Below are 25,156 nucleotides of genomic sequence, written 5' to 3'. Positions count from 1 at the left end.
AACAATCTAAAATTATATCTAGGAATAAAAAGTAACTAATTTGGTCATGTTTTATGCATATAACTAAATGAGATCAATGATAGCAAGGAAGTCATGTCTAGGTAATAGCTGATAATTAGGAATAGCCTCATGTTCCATCATTCTTTTTGAGTCTCATAGTTATTTGTGTGTGTGTGCATGTGTGTGAGTGCATGATTTATAGGTGTATTACTTTTCTTTTTCCTGTTAGTTCTACAGCTCTGCTCTTTACATGTCAGTCTAGTCAGTCTTCACTCTAGCTTCTTTCCCCATCTACTTCCCCACATTTTCTCCAGCTCAGATGATAGGGATATTCAAAAACTTTTTTATATAAACAAGGGAAAGTAAATAGCTCAAATAGATCCTTGTCCTATATAAACTATAGAGAGTCAACTACAAATGGCTTAATGACCCATTTATCTCCAGATGGAAGTTGTTCCTTATTAGATAACTTTCTTTACTGCAAATTCTTCTCATACTCCACAGTCTCAACTATTTTTGTAGGAAGACTGGTGAGTTCAGTGTTCTCCCTCTATTAAAGGATTGTGTTCACTTCAGAATACATTGGTAATGAAAGGGAAAAGAAAGATATCACTGTACTTAAAGATCAAAACATACAATTAATTCAATTCCCTCCCTATTATTTGAAATAGTTTTATATTGTAGAGAATTTATCATTTTGTTCTTTTTTATACCGATCTAATTACAATATATCTGATATATTTCTTAATATTTCAAGGTAGTGGGACATGATAGTATTGCTAAACATAACAACAAGAAAATATTTATTCCACTTTCCTTTCATATGTTATGTTTTTGTATCTGATTTAGTTAGCTTCTCTAGAACAGCTTCTCCTCTTTCTTGTCTTGACCAAAATGACAAATATCGATATAACTAGTTGGAGTGAGCTTCTATCATTCAACCTAGTTCTATTTGGACACATAACTCAGAATGACAATGAGAATTAAACTTTATTGATCAGCAGCAACATAACCCCTCTACTATGATAAGGCAGGGATCAATGAAACTATGAAATAGGGTGTGCACATTTACCCAATATGGATGGGCTATAATAGAGAGTTCTGACAAAATGTGATTCACTGGAGAAGGAAAAGGCAAACCACTTTACTATCTTTCCCAAGAAAACTCATTAAATATCAAGTATGTGTCACTGGAATATAAGCCCACAAGGCTGAAAAATATCCAACATGGTATTGGGAATGAGTGGAGGAAAACAATATTAAAAAAAAAAGTAGCTCCAGGACTAATGAAGCAATTCCATTAAAAGCAAGCTGAAGATGTATCTGGTTATAAAAAGAAAGTCTAATACTCTAAAGTTTATTAATGCAAAAGGATCTGGAATATAAGATCAGTGAACCAAGATAGGTTGAATATGGTCAAACAGAAGATGGAAAGATTTAAAGTTATCATGTAGGATGTCAGTGAGCATAAAGAGACAGAAATGGATAAATTTAATTCAGGTGAACACTACACATATTACTAAGTACTAGAATTCCTTAGAAGAATTGGAATAGCACTCACAACCAAAAAAGGGACAAAAGAAATACTACTGGAACATAACCTAAAAATGACAGAATGACATCTGTTCTAATATAACTCAAACAAATCAAAATTATATTTAAAAATCTATGCTCCAAAAATTTATACAAAGGAGGCCACGGTTGAACAGTTTTATGAAGAACTATAATATCTTTTAGGAAAAAATTAAGAAGTCACATTGATCATAGAGATTTAGAGTACTAATACAGGCAATCAAAAGACAACTAGAATAAGAGGCAAGTTTGGCTTTGGAGTAAAAGTTGAAACAGGGCAGAGAATAATAGTTTTATCAGGATAATTCACTGTCATAGCAAACATACTCATTTAGCTAAGCTGATATGAAAAAACAGGACCAAAAGGTCAAGCTAACTTTCACAGTTCTATATCATCGACCACTACTTCTACCCAAAAAGGGCTTATTAAATCTTACTTCTTATCCTTCATAATTTCCATAACATTAATCCTACTAATCATACAATTGAAGACCTCAGATAAGTTCCAAAACAATTTTTCAATGAACCAAAGAAAATTTTACATATGGACATCAGAATCTAGTCAAAAGAGAAAACATAGACTACCTAATTTGCTGTTATAGGTGGAGAAACTTTATATGATCAATTAGAACACAACATGGAATTCAGTATAAAACAGATCATGAGCTGCTTATTGCAAAATTCAGACCTAAATTGAAGAAAATATAGAAACCCATTAGACTATATTGATAGGACCTAAATAACATCCCTAATAAATATTGGTAAAGTAATGAATAGATTTAATGTATTGGATCTGGGGAAAAAATTTTTATAAAACTGTGAATATTTTACAATATTGTAAAGGGGATAGTAATTAAAATTTCTGAAGAAAAATGAAAAGAAGAAAGCAAACAATTGTTTCATGAGGCTTTACAAATTGGTGAGAAAGAGAGGGAAAGAGAAAGAGAAAAGGAAAAGATTTAGCAAATTGAATGCCAAATTCCAGAGAATAGCAATGAGATAAGAACATTTTAATAGGATATTGCAGAGAGATAGAAAAAGGTTATAGAAAGGGAAAATACAAAATTCATTTAAGGAAATTTGAGCTATCAGGGGAATTTTTCCTGTATCAGGCCCAGTATAAGAAACAAAAATGGCAATGATGTAACATAAACAGAAGACATTAAGAAGTGGTGTCAAAAATACACAGAATAAAAAAAAAAATCTTAGCATCCCTAATAACTACAATGGTGTGATGACTGATCTAAAATCAGACATCCTGGACAATGATGTGAAATGGGTTTTAAGGAGCATTGTTAACAATAAGGATAGTGGAGGAAATGAAATTCCAGCTCAATTATTTAAAATCTTCAAAGATGATGCAGAAACAGTGCTGCATTCAACACAAGCGCATATTTAGAAAACTCAATAATGATTTCTCAAATGAAAAAGATCAGTTCATGCCCCAATTCTAAAGAGGACAATGCAAAAGAAGGTTGAAGTTATCCAACAATTGTGCTGATTTTACAAGCAAGTACATTATGCTAAAGATTCTGTGAGCTAGACTTTTGCAATATATGAACCAAGAATTATCAGAACTAAAAGTTGATTTTGAAAAAGAACAAGAGATCAAATTGCTAAAATTTCCTATATTATGGAGAAAGCAAATGAGTTCCAGAAAACAAACAATAATAACAACAAAAGGAAAAAAAACAGAATATATCTAGTATCTATCTGTGCTTCACTGACTATACTAAAGTCTTTGAGTGTTTGGATCATAATAAAATGTTATTTATGAATTCCTAACTCCTCTCTCAAAAATCTAGAAATAATTGCACTTTTCATTGTTATCTAGGATCAATTGTTTCTTCTATCTCTATAATCTAATCATTGAAGTGAAAATTTTGTGGGTTTTTTTTTTACTTAATTGAGTGTTAATAGTAATTATTCCAAGAGCACCATAGGATTTTAAAATTAGACCTAAAAGGAAATTTAAAAGGCACACATTCTAAGCTCTTCATTTCACAGATGAGGAAACGTGAGGTTCAGTTACTTGAGGTTAAGTAAATTTAATAATTTTTTTTCTATTGGCAACTGAAAAAGATAAGTCTTCTATATGCAAAACTATCAATCTTGTATCATTTTTGGATTTACACAGAATTTCCCTCACAATATCCCAGTCAGGTTAGGATTATATGTTTAATTATCATCATTTGACAAATGAGCAAATTGAGATTCACAGATAGATGAAATGACGTGCCTGAGGTCTCACAGTTTAGCCATAACAAACATAAATATTCTGGCGTGTTTATCCTTTATGATTTCCCCTACCTTCCCTCCTGCTCACTACAGCATCGACTACACCTAGACTACTATGTACAGAGTGGATATCCATGGGTGAAAAGTGACTTAATACTTGCTTCCTTGGAGATTACAGTGTAATATTAAAAGTTACAATATATAGGTGAACAGCATCAGTTCATTTTGATCAGTTCTGTTGTTAGCAATTCTTCAATATGTTGGCAATGGACTAAATAGATGCTGGATAATTCAGTTGAGCAACAGGGTTCTCTCTGTCTAATAACTACATGTGAGAGCTCAGTAATATATTAGATAAGCTTTTTTTTTTCTATTTATAAAATGCCCATCTAATAATTTTCTTATATAAAATAGTTCTTGAATTAAAGTTTTTCTTTCATGAGAGTATTTTTCTCCTAAGTTTAAAAAAATCACATTTTCCTTGTAAAAATATCATGCAAGAATCCTTCTAAATTTTAATTAGCCATGTTCATAGTTTGCTGACACTTAAACTGTCTGGTGCTAACATTCTCAAGGCTTTAATTAACAAGTACAACAGGGTTTGCTTAATGCTATAATGTGGTTGAACACGATTTCATGTATCTATTTTAACACACAAATATTAGCTGAGAGCTATATATTTATGTAAAAATTAAATATCTCTTCTAGTTAAATAATGTCATTGTGACTTAATTAGTATCTATGAAGTCCCATATAAGAAAAAGTTGTACTTTGAACAACCAAAACAATGATTCTCTTTTGAAAAAAAAAAATATATATATCTATTAGGTTGTACTTTTAAAGTTATAGAATGGTCAATCACTAAGCGTTATTTATTTATTTATTTATTCATATTAATGTCCTATCTATGTCTCTTTTTATCTTTTATACATACATATACATGTATGTATATGTATGTGTGTAGCTGTGTGTATCTACACACATTCATATGGCAAAAGTTGTCTGTGGAAAAGGCATAAGGATTCATTCATTAGTATTTCTAAAATGCTAATAAGCAACTCTGATCAAGCCCCAGAAGATTTTAAAATGGGTGACTTACATAAAATGAGTCAATAAGTATTTATTAATTACCGACTTTGTGCCAGTTACCATATTAAACACTATGAATACAAAGAAAGGCAAAGAATAATTGCTGGCCTAAAAAAGCTCACAATCTATTAAGGGAGAAAATATATGCAATTAAGGAAGTGCCCCAAAAGTGTTTATGGTATAAATAGGAAATAATTAACAGAAAGGCTACCATAAATCAAATTCCATAATGATCATGAGATTTTGCAAATGTTCTTACTCACAAATTAGATATAATCAGTCCAATATTTACTGAAGACCAATCGTGTCACGAAGTTGTATTAAGTTTTAAAATAAACCAACAACAGTAACAGCAAAAAACTGAAAATAGCTTCTGCCCTCAAAGAGTTTGGGATATTACCAAGCTTTCTCTCTGATAACCAAAGTAATGCAAAATCAGATTGTTCATTAGTTAAATTCTAATCAAGCAATTTTTTAAAAAGTACCAACAAAAAGTACATATGTCATAAACAAAGCCATACAACCATATGAGTGATATTCTAACCAATCCAGCCAATTCACATATATGGCAAGGGAAATTAATGTAGATATGCAACAATCAAACTCCACAATTGAATAACAAAAAGGAATGAAATTGGATCAGCATAATGACATTTTGCTATGCTTTAAATGTTCCCTAAGTTGCTGAGTGATCAATAAGATATGGTGTTGCTTATGACTATAGATAAAGAACTTTCTAATGAAGGCTTTGACAACACAAATAACCCAAAGAAAAGTAGACTGATACATGATGGATTTAAATGACAGCATGCTATTAACAAAATGGTTTGAAATAGATCGAAAAGAATATGAATGTTTATATAAGGAGGTAAGATGTTCACATAATAAAAATGCTATAATGATAACACAGATTGTCCACTGTAATTTTCACTTTTCAGGAGAATTCCTTCAAACAATAAATAAATTCTCTATGGGGAATTTGTGTGAAATTGATGTGAAAATTTACTTTAAAGAAGAATTAAATCAAAGGTGAAGACAAAAAGAATATAAAAGCATGAAGAAAGGTAGCATGGAGAGGTATCTGGTATATATTAGAAAAGGCTATAATTATTCTATTGATGAAATTTATCAAAATACAAGTATTGTATCCAAATGAATCCCCTGGAAATAAAAGAATAAATGTTTATTTGGGGTATACCAAAAAGATCTCCAAATATGAGTTCAATTTAAGAAGAATACATGAGTAATAACATATTTTTAAAAATGGGAATGGCAAGTAGAGTCATAATTCTGATGCAAATTTCAGTGTTGAATTATGAGGCTAAGTGTAAATCCTACCTATTTCATTTACAACCTGGGTAAACCTTAAGAAAAGCATTAAACTTTGTTCAGGACTTGGTGTTATCATTTGTAAAATGTGATGTTGGGCTAGATTATCTTTAAGATCTCTTCAGCTCCAAGTTCAGTCTTATGATCCTCCATAATAAAACATCTTTCTGTTATTATCTGCAATTATAAAATGACAATATTTTCAATTTACCAATCACCCAGACAAAAATGAGCGCTTCCTCACTTCCAATTTCTTCTGCACAGTTTGTAAATCACATACAGAACAAAGTTCAAACTATATTGCACTAAATTAAGGTTTTGTCATTGTTTGTTTGTTTTTCTTAGTCACCTATTTACTTGAAGGCAGATAAAATGCCTTATTAAGCAGTGTGGCTATCATAATGTGTGACTTGTTCACAGTCGACACTTCCTAGACATCTGATTGAACAAATGATGAAACAAAAGCACAATGTGAAAGAAATCGGACTTATCTCCAAAGGGCTGTAAGTTTCTATGATTATTGCATTTATCTACCTTTAAGCAGATCAACTTTGTATTGCCCTGAACATCATTCATACACCAGTGCCAAACCTCCCTCTAAAACTATGAATTTCAGTATTGCATTGAACATTTCTCACTGTGCCATGGAATTAAAACCATTACTACCCTCATTGTGAACTAGGCACACTTAGAATTAGGTCTTGAATTTTCTTGATGGATTTTTGTAAAAGCATTCTCAGTGCTGATGATAATAGTGCAATCTACTATATAGTGCCGCTGCCATCAGACATAGCCACATTTCAATCTTTAGTAGATGAATCTAAGACTACTTCTGTACTAAGCATATCACTCATTCCCAGGCTGCTGGTGTCACTTGTTTGGCAGATGCTCTGAGTCACTTAACCTCTCCAGACATTAGTTCTTCCAAGTATAAAATGAGGATAATAAGGTTACCTGCTGTACAACAATGTTGTGAGAAATAATGAGGTACTTAGAAGTCCTTGGATAAAAGATATCCTAGAAGCACTGAACCATTATTATTGCTACCCTCTGTTTGTTTGCATATTTTTTTGCCTTTAAACTTGAATGTCTTTCTAAATCTGCTCTGTCTACCTCCCCCTCCAGGTTACATAATTACTAATAGCAGCTACATATTAAAAGAATGCGTTTCATTGTCCTGCTTGTTTTAGGATTGATTTTTAAAAAAGATTTCCTTGCATTTATTATGTTAGTGAAATGTAATCTAATGCATTTTTATTAAGGACTAGAAATTGAATTGTATTTTGATGAAATGATTGATTTACTGGATATATTTATTGAATAAGTGGATGAACCTAAACCTTCTCTAGAATACAAAATCAGCTTCTGTATTCCAAGTCATTTTTTAAGTTCTCACTCACGTAGTTGATAACATTTTAGAGCAAGGATTCATAATATTTGATAAAAATATCAAAGGAAACTGAGGAATAGAATGCTATGAGAAATAGAAAAAGTTTGCTGTAGTCTCTTCAGTGTTATCTACAACATTATTTTACTAAATGACAGAGAGATAGATTGGATGTGTGTGCACATGTAGGTGTAAAAGTAGGTGTGATTGATTTATATATGTAGAAATATGTAAATGTATATATATGTGTGTAGATATATGTACATGTATATATGTAAATATGTATACACATGCATTGTTTATATGCATATATGCATGCCCACTTGATTGTATATGTTCCACAAGAATTATTAAGTAAGGAACTAGGTGTTACAGCATTGAACCCAGATTTGAGAAGACTTTATTTCAAATCTAACCATGGATAGTTAATGTCTTTGTTCATTATTTGTGGAATTGTAAAATGATCCATTTTTAAAAGCAAAGTGAAATTATGTCCAAAGACATATTAAACTACCCATACCTTTGGTCATAATAAGAAAAATATTGTACATAATAATAGCGATATTGTTTTATGAATGATTTTGAATGAATGAGTTATTTTGTCTATTATGAATGCCTAAGTATAAAGGATAATTTTTTAAATGTCCCTTTGAGAAGGGATATTTCACTTAATTTTTTTTTAATTTCCAGCACATATCATGATACTTTAATAACCAATTAACTAAAGAATTGTCTTTTTTCTGTATATCACCTGAAAAGGGGGGAGTGGGTTGAATTTAATAAAACTGTCAAAAATACAATGTAGATGATTAAGTTAAAGATATATATATATATATATATATATATGTATACATATGTAGGGGATCTAGGCTACTGAAGAATTAAATAAAGAAAAAAGCTCAAAAATCATAAACTAAGTAGAATGGCTAATCAAATAATGTATTTATAAAAGGAATTGGGGAGAGACAGCTACAACATTATAGATTTGATGGAAGACAGATGAATATTGAGGATCTGGATAAAATGATACAAAGCAGGGGAAAATGTTTTTTTTTAATTCCATTTAAGATGAACAAATATACTCCACATAGATCTATTTCAAAGCTTTTTGCATAGAGAGATAAATGGAAGAAGGAAGAAATATGGATGGTTTCAAAGACTAGAATAATTTCAAATACCTCTATCTTTAGATTTTTGCCTTTCTACCTTCCATTTATTTTAAATAATTTGAACCTTCTACTAAAAATAAGGCTAGGGTTAAGGAAACTGTGTGTGTGTGTGTATGCATATATATATATATATATATATATATATATATATGTCTCTCTCTTTCTCTGTGTGTGTCTCACCCCATTTATATGTGTATACATACACATTAATTACATCAAACATACACCCATCACATATTCAAGTTGAAAACCAGACTCATATTGGACTCTTGAATTCCTTCCCTTCTGAATTTCCTATTTCTCTCAAGACTACTTCAATCCCTCCAGTAAGCTAAGTTAATTTTAGTGTCATCTTTCCCTCCTTTCCCTCCCTCACCTTCCATAATGATTCATTTGCCAAACTCAGGGTTTTCTCCTTTCATGACATTTTTTTCTCATCACTCACATATTACTCTTTCTTTTTCTCTTCCCTTTTTTTTACAGTCACTGATATGATTTGTACATATCTTAGTAGTAATATTCTCCTCTCAACATTGATAAAATAGTCATCGTCATTTCATCAGCCTTCCTCTCTGTTACATCATTCTTGGATCCTCTGGAAATGGCAGAATCCTCATTCTGACCTCCTCAGGTTCCGTATCTGGAATGGTCTTTTCCAAAGTATCCCATTTACAGATTTGCCCAAATTCTCCTTTAAAACATACCTAACTTGTACCATGATAGCTAGCTAAGATCATGAAAATTTCTGGCCACAATAATATCTCTGTCTCTCACACACTCATAATAATAATGGACAACACTTCCCCATTCCTAAGGCATCATATATCATATTCCATCCAATGAGGTAATCTTTATAAAGTACTTAGCACAGTTCCTAACACAGGGCATGTATGTAATAAATGCTTATTTCCTTCCTTTTATAATTTAAAACATCTTATTTTGTCCCTTTATATTCATTTGCTTTGGATTTCGAGCCTTTTTTCACTCTTCAGAAATACCTATCACCTTTTTTTCTTGTTTACCTTTATCACAAGCTTCATTGTAATCACAAGGTCAGATTCCTGATATTCTCAGCATTAGACTAACCACAGGAACTACTTATATATAGCTTTGTTAAGGACATTCTGAAAAGCATTGTTGTCCTTTCTTGCTTCTCTCCCTCTGACACATGCCAGTCAGTAGACATTTGCTCAATGGTGATTAGAAGCATGGGGCTGAGAATAAAAGCAGAGATACAAGCCATCTGTTTATCTGAACTACATGAACTAATGTGCATTTGTGTGTTTGTTTTTCTCAGAGCAAGAAAGTTTTGTTCTCTTGCCCCAGCCTCCCATATTTTTCTTCAAGAAATGTACTGAGCCTCAAAACAACAGCAACAACAACAAAACAAAACAAAAAAACTTATGACTCCATGGCTAAAATACTACTGATTTAAGTCTTTAAGTCATTAGGGGAAAAGTGGTAGGGAAGACCAATTTTGTTCAATTCATATTAATTATTTTATTTCTACTTCATCTATAAGAGAATTACTTCACACAAAGTCTATGATGATACAATTGAACTATATTTTAATTTTTCTTGAAATGGCAAAACTTCAGACTGGTTATTTAATATGTATGCAGCTACTTATATTTATTTAAAAGTTTCCTCTTTAAACATTATCTATCTATCTATCTATATATATGTCATCATTAAATTATGATCCTAGACAAATTTCTTAACTTATCAAAGAAGTTGACATTCCAGGCAGTTTCCAATCTGTACCAATAAAAGGAATTCTCCCAGAGTGCTCTATGAGAGAGAAATCTCTGGTCCTGACCAAAATTAAAGCAAACATGGAGGCAAAAGTCCATAAAACTGAATAGTGAGGTTCCTCCCAGACTATATAATGTAGTTGGACTAAGGTGAATACCTAGATATTTGGGGATCTGCAGAAGTACATCAGTAGGTAGTTGTGCAAAGTAATAAATTATAGAGGTTAAATTCTACATCATAATAAAGTATTAACCACATTAATTGGATTATAGAAGCATTCAACTATTATCTAACAATGGATATTGACTTGGACTTAAAAGAGACATATGAATTCATTCTATAGAGTGATTTCAGTTCACAGATGAGTTAACCAGAGAAGTTAATTGACTGGTCCCTATATCAACCTTGTGAGGTCAGTAGTCTAAACATCAATATTTCCAAATTAAAGATGAGGCTGAAAGGTTAGATTGCTTTTTCAAAGTCACAGAGCTATTAAGTGATGTATGAGAGAAGTCCAAAGAACTTCCTTCTAAAGTTTCCTCTGTGCTTGTGTATTTGTGCAGAAAGTATGTATGCTCCCTAAGTAAAACTTTACCAGCAAGAGATTTGAGTAGTTTTGTTATTCCATGGTTTCATATACACAACAGACTCAACTAAGGAGGAGAGAAATAGCTGTGCTAAAAACAAATAAGAATGTCTGGTTCAGAATAAAGTGTAGGGTACTTTTTTTGTGTGAAACAGATGCCGTCCAGAAAACATCTCTTTTGATAGGCTGAAGGTAGCCTCCCACATTTGATTCAGAGATCAATATGAGTTAAAAAAAAAAAAAAAAAAAAACAATCTTCTCTGACTTTAGTCTAGCTTTTTAAATCACAAGCTGGCTAAAACTACTAAACTATACATTTTCCTACAAAGATTATAGAGTAAAGAGCCATAATCCCCTAACCACAGCCAGATTCTCATGAATCAATTCATTAGTTCATAAATAAATTACATCCTCAAACTTCTGCCTAAACTAATGTGCAGTCATTCATTTGCATCCCTTTGGGCATCTGAGTGTTAGTTCTGATTTCTTTAATTACTAATCAGCAACATCAACAAGGAACACATGACATTATATGCACAAGGAGGTGGAGATTAAGGAAACTCTAAATGCTTGATGGGCCCATCACTCTCCTAATCTCTTGGGATGGGGGTAGAAGAGCAACATTTATGTTTCCTTTTAGTTTTTGGTGGTAGGTGGGGTTTCGCTTGTTTATTTTGCTTTTTTTTTGCATTGTAGATCATTCCACAAAATGTTCAGTCAAGCAACATGAAGATAAGGGAAACCATTAAAGACAAAAAGCAGGTGGTAAGGAGAATGTTTTTGTTTTGTTTTTAATAAATCTACATATTATGAATTCTGAATGTCTTTGGGGTGATTTCTATAGAAAATTAAAGCTCTGACCTTGAACTAGGTGAATCATGCTGAACTGAAAAAAAAAATCTAGATGGAACAGCTTCATGTGATAATGAGCAAGTGACATTTTCCTGCCTAATTGTCATGGAATGTTGAGCTGACCTGAGTGAATCAGGTACCCTAAGCATTTTGTGATGCCCTAGGAATATAATACTTTCATAGTCACAGTTCAGTTATTTTTATTATAAATGTGATTATGCAGGTATGTGTTATTTTATTTAAGTGGGGTGGTCTGGGCAAGGAAACTCTCCTGCTAATGAAACCAGCACCTGTCTGCAATTGTTATCCTAAAGAGTTGCCTTGAAGAACCAGGTACTTAAGTGGTCCGTGTCAGGTCACAAGAGGAGGAGGAGTAAGATGCTTGACTTGCATTCTCATAATTACAGAGTTCATGGTTACTGTAGTCATCATAGAGAACACCATACATGTGTATACAAATAAAAAGGCAGATGGCTAAATCCCTATATAACTAGCTATAGTAAGTGTTTTATATAGTAATTCATTTATATTAACTTTGAACACCTGAATGTTGCTTAGGATTTCCTTAAAAACAGGTAACAGATGATTTGACCACAGTGGTGAATGCTTGTTACAGGAATTCTCTCCACTGATACAAATCAGCAACTTATATTTGGATTACAATCTAAGAGAAAATAATATACCCCTGGCTCCACAGTGAGTCAGCTACCATTTACTAAGCACCTATTATGTGTCAGACACTATGTTAAGTCAGGAATACAAAGAAGGCCAAAACCCTATTCACAAAAAGATAACAAATTAATTAACGGGGAGACAACATGTAAACAACTATGTATGAACAAAACATATACAATATAAACTAGAAATGATAAACAGAAAGCAGGAATAAAGAAGAAGGTAAATGGAACAAGTTATTTATAATAGCTGGGAACTTCCAGGACTAGAAGCAAGATTTCGGTGAAAAAGCCAGGAAACTGTTCAAGTTCCCCCAGTTTCCCTCAAAAAGTACATGAAACCAGGTTTCTGAACAGAGTCTGATGGAATAAAGCCAAATTGACTAGGAAACCTTAAGAAAAGTCAGTCTCACTGGGGTGAAAAGGGTGATCAGCCCAGGCAGATAGACTCTGGGAAAGCCAAGGAGAGGGTCGTAATGATAGCAAATCAGCATCTAAGATCTTCAGTCCTGGCTCATTTCAGGAACAAATTGGTGGGGCAGCTTCCAATCATAGTTCAAAGGGAAAACACTGGGAAACTAGGCTGCTTCCTGGAAAGAGCAGGCAAAGCTCCCCCCTGCAAACACAAGAGATCCCTGTGTTCAAAGCCAAGGCTGACAGCTGCACAGGAAGCTTGGGAGCGATCCCTTTGTACCTCAGGAGAGAGATCATCCATTAAAGGAAATAAAAAGAGGAATACTAAAAGAAAAGGAAAGAAAATGAGCAAGAAACAGAAAAGAACATTGACCACAAAAAGTTACTATGGTGATAGAGCAGACCAAAACACAAACTTCCAGGGCTAGAGATAAGAAGATAGAGTAAAGCCATCTTTAGTCAAGGGCAAAATGAGCACAAAAGAAATATCAGAGAGTGATATGAATTAGTTTCAAGTTCAAAGAGTCTCCTTGGAACTGCTTAGTAAAGGGTTTAAAAGAAAATATTACAGATAAATGAAAAAAATGAGAAAGGAAATGAGAGGTGTGCAAGAGAGAGTCAGCAGCTTAGAAAAAGCAGGAAAGAATTATCTGAAGAAAACAAGTACTTAAAAAGTAAAATTAAGCAAATGGATAAAAAGAGGAACGAAAGCTAACTGAAGAAAATCATAGATTAAAAACTAGGACAGCGAAAATGGAAGTTAATGACTCTGTAAGACAGCAAGAATCAATCAAAAAAACTAAAAAAAAAATGATAAAATGGAACAAAATGTATAATACCTCTTTGTAAAAAATAGCTTACTGGAAAATAGATCCAGAAGAGACAATTTAAAAATTATTGGCCTACCTGAAGGCCATGACAAAAAAAAAAAAAAAAAAAAAAAAAAAAAAAAAAAATGGCCCGAATAGCATTTTTCAAGAGAGCATTAAGGAAAACTGCCTCAATATTCTAGAAAAAAAATGGGAGAAATACTCACTGAAAGAAAATTGAAAGAACCCAATGATCACATTCAGAAAAAGATCCCACAAGGAAAACCCTAAGGAACTTTGTTGGCAAAACTCCAGAATTACATTTTCAAGACAAAAATAATACAAATTTACAGACAAAAACAATTCAAAAATCAAGGAACAACAGTCAGAATTACCCAGTATCTTGTATTTTCTCCACTAAAGTATCAGAGGGCTTGGAATACCATTTTTCAGGAGGCAAAGGACCTAGGGTCCCAAACAAGAATTATTTACCCAGAAATATTCAGAACCATCAATGATGGGAGGTAATGGAACATCAATGAAGTAAGAGGTTTACAATCATTTCTATTGAAAAAAAAAAAACAGAACTAAACAAAAAAGAAAATTAATCTACAAACATAGGATTCAAGAGAGGCTTGGAAAGGTAAGTGGGAAAATATATATATATATATATATATATATATATATATATATATATATATATATATTATTTAAAGTTTAAACTGTTTACTTCCCTAGATGGCAAAATTATATTTGTAACTTTTTAGAAGTGTATCTGTCACTGGGAAAGGCAGAAAGGGTATGGTTGTGAATGAACTCTGATGCATGACATCAATGAAAAAACTATTGAAGGTGGAAAAAGACTGTACTGACAAAAGAACATTAGAATGGGACAATTTATTTATTACAGTCCAGGAAAAGATGGAAGGGGGTTGAGCATTGTCTGAAGCTTGATTTCATAACTTAATCATTAATTGGGTATATAAAGATGTAGAAAGAAGTCATCTAATCGGTCTTCAAACAAAATGGAGAATCATTAATGGAAAATAAGACTTGCTTAAGTTTTGCTAGAGATGATTTTTCTAGCAGAAATCCCCACTGACCTAGTATCTAGAAGTTGAGCTTAGTGTATTTAGTTACTTAATAAAACTATCTATAGAAAGGAGATATATGGAAGAAAGATGCATAGTATTGTGTGGTTTTATAAATGTGACTGAAAGTAAAATCACTGCTTATTAGAAGAAAATCCCAGCAAGGAATATACTATAAATGGCTAACTCTCCCTTTGTCTTCTCTGATGTTATTAAACATATATAACAAATGGGCTCAGTACAGCTCAATTTTAAATAGAAAAAAATTTTTGAAGTTATCAAGTTCTAAAGAATAGGCATTAAAAGTAATAAATTGATTAAAATAAATAAATGTAATACTTTAAGTTTTGCAAACTTATTCTAACACATTTAAACATTCAAACAGTCTATAAAATAGTTAATATTATCTCCTTTTTACAGATAAGCAAAGTGAGTTTCAGAGGGTATGCCAAATTCACCCAAAAAAAGTAAATGAATGAGCCAAGATTCAAACTCTTCTTCCTTATTTTAAGGCCTAATGCATTATCCACTATGGACCAAGTACCCATATAATTAATAGAATTGATTTTTAGGCTTCCAACATTATATATGTACACTTAGCCATTGTATTTACTTAAATGTTCCTTATTATGTTATCCTACAGAGAAATTACAAGATTTTAGAGTTGGTAGAGAACTAAGAAATAATCTTTTTATTGAATATTTGAAGACAATTTCCTACTGTAATCTGCTTCACAAGTAGCCATCCCCTCACCAGATGAACTTCAATGAAGATCACATGGCTTTCTGAGGCTCCTTTTGTTTGTTTGTTTGTTTGTTTTATTTCTGGAAAGCTTTAATTGTTGGGACATTTTTCCTAAATCAAATCTAAGCTCTGTTTCTTCTCCTTATTTATACCAAGGTCTTTCTGTTGGGTTCAGACAGAACAATTCCAATCCCTATTCCATTTGAACATTCTAAAAATCAACTGACATTTCCCTTTTGAGTCATTTCTTCCATAGATTAAAAAAAGCAAAAATAAAACACAATGCCAATGATTTTAATCATCTTCACATATCATAGACTCAAGACATTTCACTATTTTGGTCAATGTCCTTCAGATATTCTCTGATTTATAATTAAGTTCTCAAATTTGGGCTTTTTAGAATGATAACATTTTAGATGCTACCTGAACAGATCAGATACCTCAGATACTATAATCTATTTAATTCCTGAAATCAATGCCTATTTATATGTACCCCAAATTGCATTATCTCTTTTTTTGCCTACTACATTATGCTGTTGATTCATATTAAAATTGTAGTTCAACTTAATATTCTTATCTTTTAAAAAATGATGTCCAACTATGTATCTTCCATCTTTATCTAGTCAGATTTGAATACCTTGTAACTTTAGATTTAGCTTTAATAATTTCATGTTGAAATTGAATATTCTAGCTTGTTCTCTTCATTGAATATTCTAGCTTGTTAAAAGCTTTTGGCACCTTGTGGCATCCATTGTGTTACTTATTCCTACCAGCTTTCTTTTGTTATCTGCAAATTTGATCATTTTTATTTCTGCAACTTTTTTCCAAGTTATTAATAATAATGTTAAATATCACAAAAGCAAGGAGAAATCCCTAAAGTACTCCATCGGAGATCCCTAATTTGAAGTGGAAGCATTAATGAATATACTTGGGTATGTAAAGATATTCAGTCATCAAATGCAGTCATTAAAATAATTTCTGAATCCATCTAATTGCAATAACTTTTCACCCATGTACTTCAATATTTTCTCCAAAGATAGAATGAGAGATTTTTAAACATAATTTTGTAAAACATATAGAAAACTACCAGTTAATAACTTTGTCAAAAAATTTGCCTAAGAATGATTTATAGTGAATGTACATAGTTATTCTCATTTTACATGTCATACAAAAACCATGACTGGGTATTCAATCTATACACCCACGTATTTATGCACACATATGTGTGTGTGCATATAGATATAGTTACACTACATAATGGCCTTATTTTCGCCTGTGACAGCAACATTGTAGCCACTGCACATTTTCAAAGAATTATGCAATGCCAAAATTTCAAATAAATTATTCTGCATATATTCAAAATTTTATATACAAATAAAAACTTTCCAATTAGGATTAGCATTAAAGGCATCATTTAGGGAAGAAAAAAACTCTCAAGTATTTCTTATGCTATCTGATATTTTATAGGGAATTAACACAGATATATGTGGTCAGTAAAACAAAACAAAGGGTTTCAATAAAAGATTTTTTTAAAAAGTCTCAAATAACACCTATGTTTCTCCCCTACACAGACACTAATGCTATCCTAAAGAGATAATAATGGTGCCTCAGGTCATTTTGATGCTTCGGTTCATCGGAGAATAATTAATTATAAATTCTGAAGATTCTCCACAGGATGTTATTAAATAAACTGTGTATTTATTGCCCAAGTTTAAAAAAAAACTTCTATTCTCAAAATAACATCTTAAACAGTAATTGAATATGACATTGGAAGTTGGAAGACTTTGGTAGCACTGGCTCAGTTGTTATGGCCCTGCTTCATATCCCAATAAAGGCCAACTCCCTTGGCCTTCAAATTTTAATCCATAGAATACTTAATGATTACATTATTTCAATGAATCTGCAATGATTCTATGGAATTAATTGTCTCTTTGGCTAGATTCTCTCATAGAAGTTGTGTGGTTGAACTAAGTACATAGGAGCACAATGATTTTATTATTGGCCAAGACCTTTGATTTGTGATTCCAATCATAAGACCAGTGATCCCTTATTTCAAAGGTCTGAGTATGAAATTCTTGACATTTTTGTTTGTTTGTTTTATGTAACCCTTTTAAGAATATTATTTTAAATTATGGAAATAATATATAGATTTATAAAGGAAATGATTATATTGAAATACTTATACAATTAAAAAAAAAGATAATGAATCTCAGGTTAAAAACTTATATTATTAGACTTCCAATGAGGAAACTATCTATCAATGAATATCAGCTACTTCGTACAATTCAAGATTAAGCATGACCCAGCAAGCATGGGTCAGAGACAGGATCTGAGAACTTTATCCTAGATCTATCGGATATCAAAAGTGGTTCTCTTTCCATTTCAGTATTGAACCATATATAAAATTATAGTCATAGAAAAAGTTGAAAGGAACCTGAAAAGTTATCTTAGATCCTTTCATTTTCCAGATGAAAAGTGTAGTTCAGAGGAATAAACTGAGGCTAAATTCACAGAAGTAGAAAATTCAAATCTAGAACATCTTACTATAGATCCAGAGTATTCCCCACCTTAAATGTTAAGTTTATTTTATGATCATAATGTCCCTATATGGGAGCCTTTATTTAGAATTATCATAGAAATTAATGATTAAATATGTACAGTGGGTTTTTTTACATACATTTTTTCAGAAATGTGATTACCATCTTTTTGTCACCCATGTATGAAAATAAATTAATTGGTATCTCAGAATTAGGTGATTTGTTAAAGGAATTGGTTTTAAATTCCAATTCTTATTGTGTGATTTGGTGCAAATAATTTCATTTCTCTAGACATTAGTTTTCTCAGATGTCTAATATGGGTGTTGGAATATCTGACCTCTAAACTGTTCTTACATGCTCAAAGTCCTATCAAATATTCTTTATAAATGACTAAGTAACATATGAATATAAGATATAAAATATGAAAGGACAATTCAGTACTGCTAGATATTCCATTTAATTATCTTGTCCCAAAATGTCTGCACTCATACATTTCTTGCTTACTGAAAAGAAATAAAAACTCATTTTTTTTTCCCCAAGCAGATCATGCCTTATTTCCATTGGTTCAATTCCCAATGGATATATCATGATTTACATCCTACTACTACTACTATTACAATTACCACTACTATTACTACTACCATCATTACTGCTGCTGCTGCTGCTGCTGTTGTTTTATATAGTAGTATATATATAATTATTCAGTTATACAACTGCCTATTTAAATAATGGTTATTAATCATAGGAATAATGAAAGAATGGTTTACATGGAACTACAATATTAGGTACCTTTGTAATAATTATGTCAAATCTGAACTACAAACATTGGAATAGTTAATAATTATCTTCCAACATTTGGTGACTGCAAGAAACATTAACTTGACCAGGAATAATATTTTTGAGGTCATTCTTAATTTTCCACTGAAAAAAGAAAAAGCAATTATATGGAAGAAGTAGTATGAGAAGTTTAAAATTAGGATTATGTATTTAGAATTAGAAAAAAATTCATGACTCAGTCTATACCAATTTAGACTGCAGAATGTAAATTAAAGTGCAGGGAGATGAAGAAACTTTTGACAGGTCACAGATTTTATGACAAAATAATGTGTTTTTTCCCCCAATCCAAGCACTTATCACCATAAGATGCTGCTTTAAATAAGAAAACGTTTGGAAAAAATCTGGATTTTAAATTAGTTTTACCTCAACTATGAAGGGTGGTCCATTTTGTCTGAATTAAGCAGTTAATTGAACTTACAGCAGTTAATTGAACTTGCCCCAAACAAGAAACAAATTAGATGTCCATTAAATTAGGAAAGTTCAAGCAAACTGTAATACATGAACATAATAAAACACAATTTGCTACAGGAAACAATATGAGAAATCCAGATAAATATGTGAACCATTACACATGAACTGATGCAGAGTAAATTAAGCAAAACCAGGAAAATAATATATATTAAAATGTGAAAACATAAAATAACATCACATTATATATACAGATAATATATAAATGTGTATGTATATATGACAATAAAGTATATGAAAAGATCAGTCAGTAAAAACTTAATGTTTTTAATTAAACTATAATAAATGATTTTGGTCCAAAAGACAAGTTAAGAAAATCCCCCTCCTTTTTTCAAAATTGGGAAACTATGGGTATGTAATATTGTGTACACTGGCACATTAATTATTGCTTTAATTAGTTTTATAGAACAATTTTCTCACTATCTTTAAAAAATATTTTATTGGGAATAGAAAAAAAAGAAGCATAGATCTATGTTGCACTTACTTTGTGGCAAGATTTGTGCCAAGTTTATTATAAATGTCATGTTATTTCATCTGCTCACCAACCCTATAAGGTAGTTTCTGTTGTACTGCCCATTTTGTAGTTAAGAAAACTGAGGAAAATAAAGGTCCAGTGATTTAACATAGTCACACAGTGAATGTCTGACACTGAAATTGAACTCAGATCTTCATGACTCCAATCCAGAATTCGATCCACTGAATTGCCTAGCTCTCCCATTGTTTGGGTAAATGATTAAGGAGGAACAAGCATTCCCAAATGAAAATTGATTTCTAAAAACAAGAAGTTTCAATGCTTTGAAAAAAAAAAAAGCCCTGCCACATGTAAAAGAAAAGATATATTGATAGATATAGATGTGTAGATATATGTATATATATGTGTGTGTGTGTGTATATATATATATATATATATATATATATATATATTCTGTTGAATTAATAAGGGCAAGGGTAATTAAATTTTGAAAAAAAACCCACAAATACATACTTTATTCTTTCCCATTATAATGGATTAAACTTTAATTTGGTTTGGATATCAGAATCAGTTATCATTTGTTTCTTTATTTAAAATTCAATAGTCTTTAATTAAACAGAAAAATCCAATGAAAATTACTTTGCTAATTGAAGTTTAAAATAATAGAATAATAAAAAGAATATATGTATATGCACATATAAGTGTGTATATATATTGTGCATATAGTCTTCTGCTAATTATTTTGCATGTATGGGGCATGGTTTGAGCAACATGTCTAGCTGAATAAAGACTACAGAGGCCACACAGTCCCCAATTCAACTTTCTGATCTTTAAGAAAGTATTTGTAAGCTTCCCTTTACTGCCTGTGCTTTCCAAGCCAAAGATGCCAGGATAGAGTCAGTTTGCGTGTCTTAGGTTACCGATTTGCCTTCCTATCTTTTTCAAGGTTTTTATAAAATGGATTTTGAATTCACTTTCCCTCATATAGAGAAGACGCGAACATCTTTTTGGACAAATCTGGTATTTCAGAATATTTCTTTGCTGTATAAATCTCTTGGTAGAACAAATAATTATATGCATATCTGTATAGATATGTATATAAAATTAAAGATAGATGTAGATATATCTTTCATATTCCTTTTATGTTTTTGCAAATATGAGTATACATATAAGTATATATAGCTACTTATACACACAGATATGTGCATACATCTCACAATTTTACCTACTCTGGACCAATCCTTTTATTATTGCAATCAACAGGCTTGCAAATGATCAGATGGAGCTGCAATCTCCCTAGGATTGCATTTAATTTCCTATTACATACCCACTTGAGTGAGAAGGTATTAATGATTTCATGGGATGCTTTTCACTACTAAAATTCATCCTAAAAACTTTCTAAAAACTGGGGAATGCATATAAAAGAAATGACATATATCTGTGAATAGCAATGTAATTTTTTTTTCCTAAAACAGTGAAAAGATGAAGTTAGATCACTTTATAAAAATCATCTAATAAAAAAAATATTTTAGGGGCAAGAGAATCAGGTATATCCCCATCACACGTCTGGACAGTCTGAAATAAAGTAATTAAGGGGTGATAGGTATCTTCCATGTAGCTTATCCTGAGTTCTAAATGGATCCCTGGACTCATCTTGTACTGCAACCCATTCAGTGCTCCCAGTGCCAAAAGTCTCTTCTTTCTTAAGTGTTATATACATAAGATACAACTATTTTTTGTTTGTTTGTTTAAAAGCTTCAACTGAGATTCCAACATCTTCTTCCATAGGAATTGGATAAATAATTCCTTTCATTCTCTTCCATAAAAATCACTGTTAAATAAGCCAAAGAATAACCTTTTGTTCAAGTAAACATCTTGCTAAAATCTTAGAAAATATATTTGAATTTCCCCCATATCATTAAAAGGCAAAATACCTCCCAAGTAATTCAATCCCTATTCCACTAAATTATTTCTCAGAACCAGCTATCCAATGTCCAGATGAACACACTTGCCAATTTCTCTGGGTCCATTCCTCTGGGTTGCATAAATTCATTTAAGGGATTCAGACAATACAACATAGAGGATAGAAAAAGGAAACAATTGAGAGCATCTACAGGAGTGATATTCAAAAGCAATGTATTCTGGTAGCAATGTTCTCCTGGTGAGAAGTTCAAAGAAAGATGTAGAATGGAGAATTCTCTCTCTTCTTTGGATAGTACTGGTTTATCAAAAACGCAACTTCTGGAAGATTGAATATCCAATCTGAATAATTAGAAGTATTATGATAAAGCATTTTTAAGTCCATTCTACTATTAACAATATCAGCTGCTTAGGAAAACTAGGGAGATGAAATACATCATTAATGTGGTGATGATAGTCCAAATTATCTGTAACTTTTTTAACAGTAAAAATAGATACCATCATAAGAGGCAATACTGAAAGGTTGCTAATAAGGGAAGGAGGTTCATTCTTGTTGAGGACTTAATGATGCTTACAGTAAGAACAAACTGCAATCTTTAACTGTAATCTCAAAGAAGTATCTACAGGAGTAAGAGCAAACTTCTTTCTATTAAATGTGAAAAGATGGTCAATGTAACAGTTTTTGCCAGTGAGAGTTGAAAACATAATGAAAACATAACCTATCTGTCCTTCAAATATCAATAGTTTCCATGCCATAAAAACATTATGGGGAAGAATTATATTAGACTTAATTAAAGAAAGGGGGAAAGCATTTGTATGGTTTCTATTATGTCAGGTACTGTGCTAAGCAATTAAAATATTATTTCATTTAATCCTTTAGCAACTCCCCCAAATTAGCTGTGCATAGTAACATCATTTTGTACTTGAGGAAACTGAGGCAAACAGAAGTAATGTTTCCAGGATCATATAACTATTTGTTATTTGAAGGTAGATTTTTATTCGAGTCTTCTTGACTCCAGTATTCTATTCACTGTATCACCACCTATGTCTTACATAACAGGGTGAACAAGCAGTCTAGGTATGGTATGGAAGACAGAAAATTCGATGGATGTGGTAAGAACAGGCAAAGAAGATTTCAGATCTTCATTGAAATAAATTGGGTACTCTAATCAAAGGTAATAGTCCAAGTGTGTAGGAAAGAAGACATATTCTTATGCGATTCTAATTATAAAACATTTTCTTTGTAGGTAAAAGATCCAAATTAATGTTTAGGATGGATGAGTGTGTGTGCATTTTATTTCTCTTGTCAAAAAAGAAAAAAAAATACCTTTATGGATTTATTTTTACAAAGCAAAGCCTATCATCTTCCATTAATATTTCATGGTTCTAACTGTTTTAGTGGTTATTTCCTGTAATTGGGATCTTCAAAAACATGACCTCTGGCATTGATATACTTGTGAACTTACTTTCTGCTTTTCTAAAAATTACCCTTGTGAAAGTGGGTTAATAAGAGTCCTGTAGTAATATTCCTTAAATATTTTTGTTGTTGTTATTTTTTTTGGAAGGGCCATGTTGGCTCATGTTAAACAGACTCCTTTTCATTCTAGGACATGACAGCAATTAACTAGCTAAAATGTTAGGTTTCCTGTTATATTGTAATTGAAAGAGAATCGGTGACAGTACCTTTTCTTTTCAGTGCCAGTTTATAATTGGGAGGAAAAAATACAACAACTGCTCTTTAGTGTTTCTCTATAGAATATAATGCATTTGTAATTTCTTATTAGCTCTTAACATCTTTCTATTATTTACAATTCCTTTGAGTAGCAAAGCTCATTATTTCTAATTAATCCCATGACATGGTTTCATGACGTGTTTAGTACAAGGTTCTTTATTCTAAGGCAACACAATTTTTATAATTCTTTTCATACTGTAAGTTATAGTTTACATTTCTGTATGATTGGGTTTGTTTATTGATTTTCCTAGCTTTTTATCTGATAGATGGTATATCATGGAAGAATAGAATCTCTAAGTGGAAAGGAATCTTCTTCAAACCTCAGCAATAAGCAATAACCCAACTCCTGAACAAGAACATCCTTGCTCTGCAATATCCAATTAGTGGCCAGTCAATTTTCCCTGATGTCTTAGGAGGACTTTTTTTTATATTACCTCCAAATTTAGTCCTTTTCACTATCAACTGCCTTTACATGATAGCAGTATCCCCATAATTAAAACAAAAGTTGGCTTTCTGAAATTTTGGGTTTTCTGAAATTTCATATATTACTCTTGCTTCTGTTTTCTGATGACAAATAGAATAAGTCTATGCCCTTCTTGCTGTGAAAATTCTTTAGATTTGTAGGCAGTTATCATGCCATATCACCTGCCCCCTGAAATTTGAATTTCTTCAGGCCAAAACATGCTTAATTTCTTCAACCAATTCTCCTATGCTGATATCCTTTAGACACTTCTCCATCTCATCCATTTCTTGAGATTCCGACAGCTTTCTTAAAATGCAAAGAAAATAAGATACAAATTCACATGTAATAAGACCACAGAAATTGTTTAATTCTTGACATGTTATTCACATCTGAAATATTTTGACTTGCTTTTCTTTTAATTAAGTAGCAGTGGCTAAGAAGGAAACAAAGAGGGATTTTCTTTCTTTGATAAATGACAGAAAATTGGGAATTATTTGTTTTTGATCCAATGACAAGTTTATGTTTCTAACATTTCATACTTGGTTAAATCGTATACAATACATGTAACATCAACATAAAATTATATCCTAATATGAAGTTCCAGCTAACATCTTAATTTATCGAAGCCAAATGTGATTGGCCCAATAACCCTGGGCCTGATATGTACTATTAAACCAGTAATTATAGAAGAACCAAAAAGTCTATGAGATTAAAATTATTTTTCTTTTTCTGAGACCTGAAATCCTACTTTTATTTCTTCTCTGAGTGTATGTTTTTTTTTTTCGCTTAAGGATGAGAACTTCAGGAAATTCTTTGTTAATTGCCCAGATATCAAGAAAAGAGTGGAAACCTGATCATAACAATGCCATAGTGATTACAACAGAAATACAATTATCCTACTATTGCACAAGTTTATATAAAGGCCTCAGGAACAAATCAATTCGTTTTAAGAATAGGTGATTGTTCAGATCCATAAATCAGGCTCTAGAGAATGAGGGGGGGAAAAGTTTATAGGGGA

This window comes from Sarcophilus harrisii, chromosome 6 (genome assembly GCF_902635505.1).
Source record: "Sarcophilus harrisii chromosome 6, mSarHar1.11, whole genome shotgun sequence".
Lineage (NCBI taxonomy): Eukaryota > Metazoa > Chordata > Mammalia > Dasyuromorphia > Dasyuridae > Sarcophilus > Sarcophilus harrisii.
This window is presented reverse-complemented; position numbering follows the sequence as displayed.